Consider the following 11,353-nt stretch of genomic DNA (forward strand, 5'->3'; position numbering starts at 1 on the left):
TTGGGCACAGGGGAGTCAGTGATAAGTAATACGCCTCAGGGGCGAGAAGCGACCTTGTGTCTAAAGGTTGTTATGGTAACCAGGGACGTGACGTTCCAAAACAGAGATTTCTGGGTAATGAAGTTCTTAACAGTAAGAGAACAGGACAATTAAACAAAATACCATAGACAGTAAACAATCAGAATGTTTACGAAAAATAGGAGAAAGGAAAGTCTAAACAAGACATGTTCCCAAAACAATTCTCTCACACACAGACCATCTGACCTTGAAGGCTCCAGGTGGTTTCTCAGACAGGCACACATACGCACACACCTCAAAAGGCATGAATCACAGTCACACGCACGCTCACGCACGCACTCACACAAGAGTGATGGAGAGGGAGTGGAACAGATAAGGGGTTAAAGCGACATTTACGCACACACAGGCGCTTGCCCGCACTCACACATACAGTATTGGAACACACACACAAGTGCACGCACGCACGCACACGCACTCATGCTCACAGAGATGGGAGTCAGAGAGGGGGGGTTTACTGAAGCAGCACCCACACGCAAATCTTCTGCTCGCACACACATACAGTACGGTAAATTCATTCTCACAGAATCCATTCATCACATAAATGAAATTATAGTATAATACACAGCCAGAATCCTCTGGAGGATTTTAAAACTTAACGTTACAACATATTATATTAATTTAGGCTAGTTCCTGACTCCCCTGCCTGCATCGCGACTGCAGCAAGGGAGTGAGGGACAGACAGAGCAAACAGGAATTATCGATACTGTAAACGACCCATAGTCCTATGGATGGCTCTAAAGTCTTAAAGTTACAACAGTTTAAATTAATTTAGGCATCAATAATTTGAGTTAGTTATTCTAAATCTTAAATCTTAACTTTAATTTCTCAGAGACATTTTAAAACGTCTTAAAAGTACTTAATATTACAGAAAACAGAACTGGTCCATAGTCAAAGATAACATATTGCTTCTCATTTTCCAATGGCTTGGCGCAAAGCCATGAAACTGAGAGACCCAAATAAACACAGTATTATCGGTACAGTGAACATAACAGTAACAAACTGACAAATACTGACCATTCATATGGTCCAGACATAACAGTAAAAAGCTATAACCGCAACTGACTAGAAGTACTCGTTAAATTCAGGCCGACTAGAAGTACTTGCCCTAGGTTATAAGCCAAACAAATAATGACCATTCATAGGGTCCAAACAAACTGACAAAAGAACAAGTTGAACAACAACTTGTGGACAAAAACGACTGTACCGAAAAAAGTTAAAGCATGGAAATATTTGTCTCTGCTTCCTCATCACAACGAGAGAGCGAGAGCAAACCAGAAATAGTTAAAAATAGATTAGGGATTGTGCACACCTCCCTTAAACTTTCAAAGAAGAAACAAAGAGTTTTACGACCAATCTGTATCTAGATAAGGGTTTAATTTACGACGCGTGTCAAACCAAAACATTCCTCCGACGGAGGGAGAACATATTTCACAAATCATATCAATTATCATTACATTAACATCGTTAATTCAAAATTCAAAGACACGACACGTTACGGGGACTAAGTAAATATGTACTTATCTTAATCATCTTAGGAATTTGCCGAGCGTGGAAATCCCAGATGCAGCCCAGGACCGGGGGAGTATCCAACCTCAAGGAAGACGGTCCAACACGGTCCGCTGCTCCTGGGGGTCCACGCGGTTCCACATTAATCGAAAACTCATAACACTGTTGTCTAAATAAATTCCTTTGTCTGATAATACAGCAATGTAGAGAATTTTCCTGGCTGGGACTTTTAAAGCGTGTCGGAGCGATTTGACCAGCCCTGGTAAGAGAAGGACCGTACAGTACCGGTCTCTAGTCCCCCCCTGGCTGGTCAAACGCACCGCAGCTTGACCACTCGAGAAGGACCAATTAATAATAAATTATGGATCTCTAAATCCATAGAGAAAATAAGACAAAGAGCCAAAGGACGTATCTTAGATTGCTGTATTGAAGAGAGACAGACAAGGTAGACAGAGCAGTGGGCTGCCATCCTGGTGGTAGCGTTCTAATCTCTCCCCACCATAACGGCAGGACAGAGGGTTCTCTCTCCCAAAATGGAAGTTACATTCAGTATATAAAGACATACAGTTTATGACTGTATTGAGGAGAGACAGACAAAGAGACAAACAGTTCTAAATCTCTTCCCACCCTAACGGCAGGACAGAGGATTCTCTCTCTCCTCCAAGATGGAGGAAAACATGTATATAAAGACATACAGTTTATGACAGTAAGAAGCGTGGAACATATTGATTCGTTCCCATATCATAACAAGGAAGTAATAGGAAGAAAGTGCCACGTAGTGTTTTCCACCACTAGTGACTTATATCAGACAGAGGAAGACAGTGAGTCTGGTGACATACAGTATAAACCAAAACATGATTCTATTCAGGGCATTCAAAGTTATTATGACCTTTAATCAGTTTGCCTGAACCTACAGTATGCGACCAAAATGTGGTCTCTTATATACTGTACGTTCAGTTCATATTATGCCTTTATATGGTCATATGAGACTCATACACAAACATGAATTATGTATCATAATTCTATCTTATCATGTACCCTCACAAAAAACATGCAGTAATCCTGGTCTCTATATTACCTCCCCCTTGCCAGCCTGATGGAGAGGAAAGCAACTGTTTGGAATAAGGTGTGTTCCTTCCACGCAGTACTTCCAATTGGGGAAACTCCCCCCTGTCAGGTGAAAAGAAGCAACTTGGACTCCTCATGCATAGAAGGAAGCATGAGGTCAGTCCGTTGTTTCCCCAGGTTGGCAGAGTTAGTGTAGCGCCCAGGATTGCATTAGATACAATGGGTGATAAAAGCGTGGGATAAAAGTTTGTGAAAAAATAGATAGATAGATAGATAGATAGTACTCCTTTGTATACCGCCCCCCTGTGGGTTAAGTTCAAGAAGGCAAGCATGCATAAACTTCAGGTTGCCTATAATGACTGAGAAAACCTAGGTGGAGCAGTGCTAGTGAGCTGTTCTGTAACCTGGCTATAAGCACTTTTCAAGCTCTTCGGAGGAATTTAATGTACCGTATTTTCCGGACTATAAGGCGCACTTAAAAGCCTTTAATTTTCTCAAAAAACGACAGTACGCTTATAGTCCAGTGCGCCTTATATATGGATCATTCCTTGACATTGACATTCCCTTTAGCACAGCTCCATCTGTTGGATGCATAACGCAACGGTAGCGTCTATTATGTGCGCCTTATAGTCCGGTGCGCCTTATATATGAAAACAGTTTGAAAATAGACCATTCATTGACAGTGCGCCTTATAGTCCGGTGCGCCTTATAGTCCGGAAAATACTGTATAGATTTATGTGTCGTTTGAATGAGTCGCAAAACTCTATTATTGGGTTGTTGATCAACCCCTGCCTCAGTACTACCCGGTACCAGTCTCCTTTCTGGGAACACTGGTACGATTGTCTTGTGTATAGATGATGTTTTATTTATGATTCTGTACAGTTTTTTTATTTTTATTTTGTGTTTTTATGTGTCTTGTTATTAATGGACCCTGTGTCTTCTAAATAAAGTTGATTGATTGATTGATTGATAGATAGATAGATAGATACTGTAGCTCACAAGGCGCTGTGTTTGCTTTATCGAATGTTCACGTAATTTTCCCAGAATGTTCTCCCGTTACATGCCCAGAATAGCGACGCTATAGGGCTCCGTTAAAAGTGTGCCTTCTATCTTTAGCATTATGTTTTGTGAATTTGAATGCCTCTCTTCTGATAAACTGCAGCAGTGGTTGGAAGTGAGCTGATAGCTCTGAGACGGAGGTGAAGGAAGGAGACTGTCTGTGTCCTTCTTGTGGTGATGGTGTGGGGTTTCTGTGTTTCACGGAGACACATTAATTATTCAATCAACAATGTCCTGTGGTTGATTTGAAAAGAGCCTCCTCCGCTCCATCTCACCACAAACACACTCCCCAGGCCCACAGACAACTGACCTACAGACAGTGGTGGACAAACTAAGTACTCCACTCTACGCTACGCGAGTCAAAGGATCAGGAACCAGCGACCCCCCGCCCCCTGTCAATTGACATGGGCGGCGCCATCTTGTTATGTTTTAAAGGAGTAGTTCACCCCCAAAATGACTTTTTTTCTATTGATTAGTCACGCCATGGAGACTTGAGTTCAATAATATTTTTTGTTTTTTGTCGCATTCCTAAGACAAAAATGTGATTTGCATACATTTACAGCCATTGATTCCGGATGGGGACCCGAATCGATTTGGGTCCCCATCCGGAATCAATGGGGGTGAACTTAATGTTATCACATTTTTGTCTTAGGAATGCGACAAAAACCCAAAAATATTATTGAACTCAATTAAGTCTCCATGGCGTGACTAATCAATAGGAAAAAAAAGTCATTTTGGGGGTGAACTACTCCTTTAAGCTTTTACTTTCAATGGTGTGACGCTACGGCTACGCTCTCTTTCTAGATACAGTACATATTCTGTAAAAAAAAGGAATTTGGTACGTTTTGGTTTCATTTGTTTTATTTGTGTAACGTGTTGTAATGCTGCCTGTTGACACTTTATAATTTGTCATAGTGTGTACTCGCTATTAGCCCATGGCCTACAACTTTGTAAATATCCTTAAACTGCTGTGCTGCCTCCGGGCGACTGATTTTCCCCCTTGGGATAATAAAGGTATCTATCTATCTACATGATGAAAATAAATGAATACCGGTATTGTTGACTTGTTGGACGGATGAATGGATATGGACAAAGTAAAGGATACCATACTGCACTATACCATACTGTGATAGATAGATAGATAGATAGATAGATAGATAGATAGATAGATAGATAGATACTGTAGATAGATAGATGGATAGATGGATGGATGGATGGATGGATGGATGGATGGATGGATGGATGGATGGATGGATGGATGGATGGATGGATGGATGGCTTAGTGGATGGATGGATGGATGGATGGATGGATGGATGAGTAGGTTGATAAACAGACAGCCTGACAAACATGGTATTTCCTAAACACATACAGTAGCAGATCAGTGTCTGTACTCACTCTGAGTACAGACACTGGTATTACTCTGTGCCTCAAGCCATCAGGAAAGAGACAACACACACACACACACGCACGCACGCAAGCACGCACGCACGCACGCACGCACGCACGCACACACACACACACACACACACACAGACACACACACACACACACACACAATCATCATTCTCTATCAGTCAGTGCAGGGGAGGAGAGAGCGTTCGGCAGGAGGTCAGTCCGGAGGTCAAAGGCATTCAGAGGACCAGCGACCACCTCCCCCCCCCCCTCCTCCCCCGTACACTACCATCACCCTCTCTCACCCCTAATCAAAGCCCCCTCACACTCACACGTGTGTGTGTGTGTGTGTGTGTGTGTGTGTGTGTGTGTGTGTGTGTGTGCGCGCGCGCGCACACACGTGTGTTTATGACACTGGTGCTCAACCCCTTTTAATTTCAAGGACCTCCAGTTTAACATGCTATAGACCAGTTCTCAAACTTGGGGTCGGGGTCCCCAAATTATTTTGTGGGGTCCCCAGATGATTAGCTTAATGTAAAAAAAGAAAATCTCTCTCAACGGTAAACAAACCTACATAAGTGTATACAGGGTATCTGCACATTTATAAAGTGACAATTTAAGGATTTTCACGACCGTTTTAATACCAAACTGGTCAAACTGACAAATATTAAGTAAGCAAGAGGCGAACATTGTGAAAATAGCAGATCTACATGCTGTTGTGAGCATGTAGATCTGCTATTTTCACAATATTTATCTGTGGAACCGAGTCACATTACATGTAATACCTACAATTCCAAGTGCTTGTCAGGGTGGGGGGGTCCCCAGTTAAAATATGATTATTTTGGGGGTCGTGGCCTGAAAAGGTTTGAGAACCACTGCATTAGACCACGGCACAGACCCCCATATGATACCATTGTTGTTGTTGTTTTATCTCTGGGACCCTGATCCACGCTGTAAGATCCTCAATGTTAATTGAAATCGAGGGCGTACGAATCCATTTGGTTCCGTTTTGCACACTCTCAGAGTTGGACCCCGTATAAGGGTCCTTTTGGAAACCCCCAGGTGGTCCGCGGACCCGACGTTGACAAACAGTTTCTTATGACACGAGCGTCGGCTGAGAGGCGGTGCGTCCCCTGCTGCTGCTGTCGTGGGGGCATTACTCTCGCCCTCTGACCCCGGGGGAGAATTGACTCTTCACCACGGCCTGTGTGGGGTCAGCGACCCCTTGACCCCCAGGACCCGCCCCTTCCCCCCCCCCCCACCCTGCAGGTCACCCAGTCGACACCGGACCGACCAATCCCTTTGATTCGTCCGGTCCCTGCCCCAGCCCCCCTCCCCCCACGTGCGGGGCGTACATACAGGGGCGGCGGCCCTCTGACCACACGCCGCCCCCCCCCCCCCCCCTGCTGTGAAGCCAGCATATGCTGCTGGTCCGTCCGCGCACGTGTCGCGGCTGACCCCGGCGGGGGGGCTCCCATCATCACGCTCCCCCCCGTTGAGGCGGCGCATACAGCCTCAGCTTGCACGTATAAGTGTACATGATGTGAGAGGGTATAGGACGGTGTAAGAGGTGTAAATTGAAGCGGCACACAGAGGGGGTTATTGGTGTACGTGTATTGACGTACACACCCCTCCCTTTCCAGGTGCGACAGGAGCGGTTACATGAGTCTTATCTCTTATCTCCATATTTTAAGGGTTTTGTGTTTTTTTTTTACGTAAATAAACGGCATACGTGAGCATACTACGGCGTCACACGAAAGTATCAAAAGTAGCAGATCAGCAAGCTCGATTTGGTTCCATCTGTATTCTGTACACTCTCAGAATTGGGGGATCCACGGGAGCAGTTACAGTACAGTGATTTATCCACCAAAAAACCTTCCACAACCATCCATGCCAGGAGCTTGCTGAAGTGCACTTTGCTTTGCTGCGTGTGTATGTGTGTGTGTGTGTGTGTGTGTGTGTGTGTGTGTGTGTGTTTCTGTCTGCGTGTGTGTGTACTGTGTACCGTATGTGTGTCGTCTGTTGGTTATAGGATCTGGCGTGGGGCGTAGCGACCCCATCCTGGCCTGGTGATGGCCAGGGGAATGGAGGTAAGGAAAGGATGGAGGGGATTGGAAGGGGGTAGTTTACCGGAAAAGTGATGGAGAATCCTTACGGTCACGACCAACCCTGTAATCTAATGACTGTTCACTCAGGAGGAGGAGGAGGGGAGAGGCTGAGAGAGCAGCGAGGATGCAGGGTGTGTGTGTGTGTGTGTGTGCGACTGTGCGTGTGCGTGTGTGCGTGTGTGCGCGTGTTTGCGTGCGTGTTTGGTTGGAGAAGGGGGGACGGGTCAGGCGGTCCCCTCCTGTCCTCAGCCAGGTCCGTGGCCCCCCGCGAGCGTTGACCTCCATTCAATCAAATCTGATAATCAGCTCTCCGTCAGAGGCATTGTACCCTGCCCCCACCACCCCCCACCCACACCACCCCTCAAACACCATCCCCCCCCCCCCCCCCCCCCCCCCCAATGTCCTCTCTTCTGCAATACGGTGGGTCGAGGGATCCATGCGGCGGGATCTCTGTGCCCTGTGCGGTATTTTCGGGAGCGGAAAGAAGTAAATGATTGAGATGAAGTGCGCTGTCCTTTTTCCACGGCCCCGTGGAGGCTCCGTGTTTATTCTTGTCCTTTCTGGGGGTTTGGGGAGGGATTGATGTTGCACATGGAGAGGTTACGGAGGCCTTGCTGGGTTAGTTGATTTGCCTGCACTGCTGCCGGCCGCGGAGCCACAAATCTCCATCTGGGAAGGAGTTGAGTCGGTGTCACACAGCTGGTGGGCTGAGCCGACCGTGGGTTGTACCGACGAGGGTTGTTGGAAGAGAGTGGTGGAGGAAGTACTTAGTTTTACTGTTTGAGTTAAAAACACAAAACTATTGGCATTAAAATATACTTACAGTACCAAAGTAAAGGTAATAAAATAATAATCAAAAGCCACTTTGTCAGGGGGCACGGTGGCGCAGTGGTTAGCGCTTCGCCTTACAGCTAGAAGGTCCTGAGTTCGATTCCTGCCGGGGGACGCTGTGGGCATTGGTGGCGTGTTCCTCCCTCCGCCTCATCAGTGCCCACACCCTAGGTGGGGTTGGCGATAGGGCCTTTCTGTGTGGAGTTTGCATGTTCTCCCCGTGTCTCCTAGGGTTGATACCCTCACAAAAACATGCACGTAAACCTGGTCTCAATAATGCCTCCCCCTGGCCAGCCGGGGCGTCTGATGGAGGGGAAAGGAACTGGTTGGAATAACGTGTTCCTTCCACGCGGTTCCTTTCACGCACTACGTCCAAACCAGGGAAATCTCCACTGTCAGGTGAAAAGAAGCAACTTGGACTCCTCATGCATAGAAGGAAGCATGAGGTCAGTCTGTTGTCTCCCCAGGCGCAGCAGAGGGAGAGCAGAGCCCAGGATTACATAGGCACTGGGTTACAAAATGGGTTACAAAATTGTGGGATAAAAAAAAAAAGCCACTTTGTCCCATTTCTTCAAAAGTACAGTAGCTCCCGACCGGTCACGTCACAACCCGTCGGGAGCTAATTTCGGGGATCAGTTAACAGCCAAAGTATAACATAAGACTTAAGTGGTAAATGCATGTTTTGTATTAATCTGTTTTTGAGCGGTGGTCAAAACGGTGTGTGTGTCTGTGTGTCTGTAGCCTCTGGTGTATGTAGCCTGAGTACCCTGGGTGACCAGAGAGGTGCTGTTGAGTCTAGCCTGGCCTGTGCATCAACTGCAACACACACACACACACACGCCCCCCCCCCCCCCCCCCCCACCGCTCAGTTCACACGAGTGTGATTTTTTTTTTTAAGTGTAGTTGTTGAGAAGTATGAACTAAAGTATAAAAACAAATTGAAATAAATACAAGTATAAAGTGAAAGTACCAAAAACTAGCGCTCCACCAGAGCTGGTGAGCACAGCCTGCTGTAGGGATGTTGATTGGGATGCAGCCTGGGACGCGTTTTAACCACTTTGGAGTCTGTTATTGTGGGGAAAGCTTCCGCTGAAACTAACCCATCGTGAAGCTCACATCGCACTGCGTTGCAACGCAACCGCTGTGTTCTGCCGCGTTGTTGGCTTGTCGATCCGCAAAAGTGGTTAATGCTCCACATTTCTCCTTGTTTTCAGTGAATAAGATGTAATTTTGATCAATCTGTATGGCAGACTATATTAATACAATATAACCACCAACAGTGGTTGTATTTGTTTCTTCCTAGATCCATGTGGTTTGGTATGGTAGGACCACTGCTGGTTGATAAGTGGTAGCCTACTGCTGCCTGAAAGCCAAAATTCACGGCAGGCTGAGATTGTTAAGGAGAACAGATACATGTGAAAGGGTGGTGCTGTTTGTGTGTGCATGTGTGCGTGTGTGTGCATGCAATTATGTTTGCTTGATGCTTGAGTATGTGTGTGTGTGTGTGTGTGTGTGCGTGCATGTGTGCGTGCGTGTCTCTTTATGTTTGTGTGTGCTTCTATGTGTGCATGCGTGTGTGTTTGCCCCGCTGACCTCCCAGGATTTACAGGCTGCGAGTGTGAGAGCTTTGTCACAGCGATATATCTGCAGCACCCATTGTGTTAATGCAGCGCGTGTGTGTGTGTGTGTGTGTGTGTGTGTGTGTGTGTGTGTGTGTGTGTGTGTGTGTGTGTGTGTGTGTATGTGTGTGACAGGGACTAATTCCATTAGTGGCCCGGTGCTACGGGAGATGAGCAGGGATTGACAGGACTGCAGTCGTAATGAATTGGCTCTGGCAGCATCACTCAGCCTGCGAGTTCTGACCGTCTGTCTGTCTCTCTTTCACACTCTGTATCTCTCTCTCTATTGGTTCTCAACCTGTGGGTCGGGGGGGGGGGGGGGGGGGGTCCTCAGATTATTTTAGGGGGTCCTCAGATTATTAACTTAATGTGCAACATTGTTTTCTCAGTCAACAGTAAACAAACAAACAAACATAAGGTTTGAGTGTATAGAGGGTATATAAGCACATTTATAAAGTGACAATTTAAGGCCTTTTTAATACCTCTACAATGACAAATTAAACATTGTCAAAATTGTCAAATATTAGAGGCTGGAATTGTGAAAATAGCCGATCCACATGCTCACAACGCCTCGCTATTTTCACAATAGAACCATATTATACAAAAGGTAATGCTTCAACTCTTAGTGATCGTCAGGTTGGGGGGGGGGTCTCCACTAGTTAACATATGATTCTTTTGGGGGTCCCAGCCTGAAAAGGTTGAGAACCACTGCTCTATCACTCTGTGTCTGATGTGTGTCTCTTGTCTTTCTGTCTCTCCCCCTCTCTCTAGCACTCTCTGTGTGAGTGTGTGTCTTTCTGTCTGATTATCTTTCAGTTTTTCTGTCTCCCACACTAAGGTATCTCTGTCACTGTGTGTGTGTGTGTGTGTGTGTGTGTGTGTGTGTGTGTGTGTGTGTGTGTGTGTGTGTGTGTGTGTGTGTGTGTGTCTGTCTGTCTGTCTGTCTGTCTGTCTGTCTGTCTGTCTGTCTGTCTGTCTGTCTGTCTGTCTGTCTGTCTGTCTGTCTGTCTGTCTGTCTGTCTGTCTGTCTGTGTCTTCTATCTCACTCCCCTCTGCGTCTTCTTGCTTCTATATACAGTAAGGCTGGACAATATATCGAAAATATATTGATATCTAGGACGTATCAACATGCAAGGTATACATATCGATGAAGACCGCTTGAAATGAGGTATTGGTGTATGTGTCAAATTAATTAACAGACACACTATGCGTGCACGTAGCACATGCAAAAAAGCAGTTTCTCTACCCCTGAGCTATGCCGCCCCATTCAACAATGTTATCGAATATCGAAGGTTTTCCTTATATATTGCCCGCAGCCTTATTATTATACAGTATCACCGTCTGTCTCTTTCTGTCTGTGTCTCAATGTCTTTCTCACTTTAAGTGTCTCTCTCCCTCTCTGACACCCTCCATCCCTCCTCTCAGCACCTCCCTTTCGTTCTGCAGCCTCTCAATAAACACACAGCCTCGTTAGCGCTCCGTGCGCTAATCACCTCCTCTTCATTAGGACGGCGCTGGCCTATATAACGGGGGCCGTTTCATTACTGCTGCTGCGCCTGCAAAAAAACTCCCCAGCTCGCTTCCTACAGGCAATTTCCGCTCTCTCAATTACAGCAGAGCCACTTCCACAAAACGGCTTCATTAGCTTTAAGTTGCACCCTGTGACCACCAGGGGCGTCACACCAAATTCT

Source organism: Nannobrachium achirus (genome assembly GCF_963921795.1).
Source record: "Nannobrachium achirus genome assembly, chromosome: 7".
Taxonomy (NCBI): domain Eukaryota; kingdom Metazoa; phylum Chordata; class Actinopteri; order Myctophiformes; family Myctophidae; genus Nannobrachium; species Nannobrachium achirus.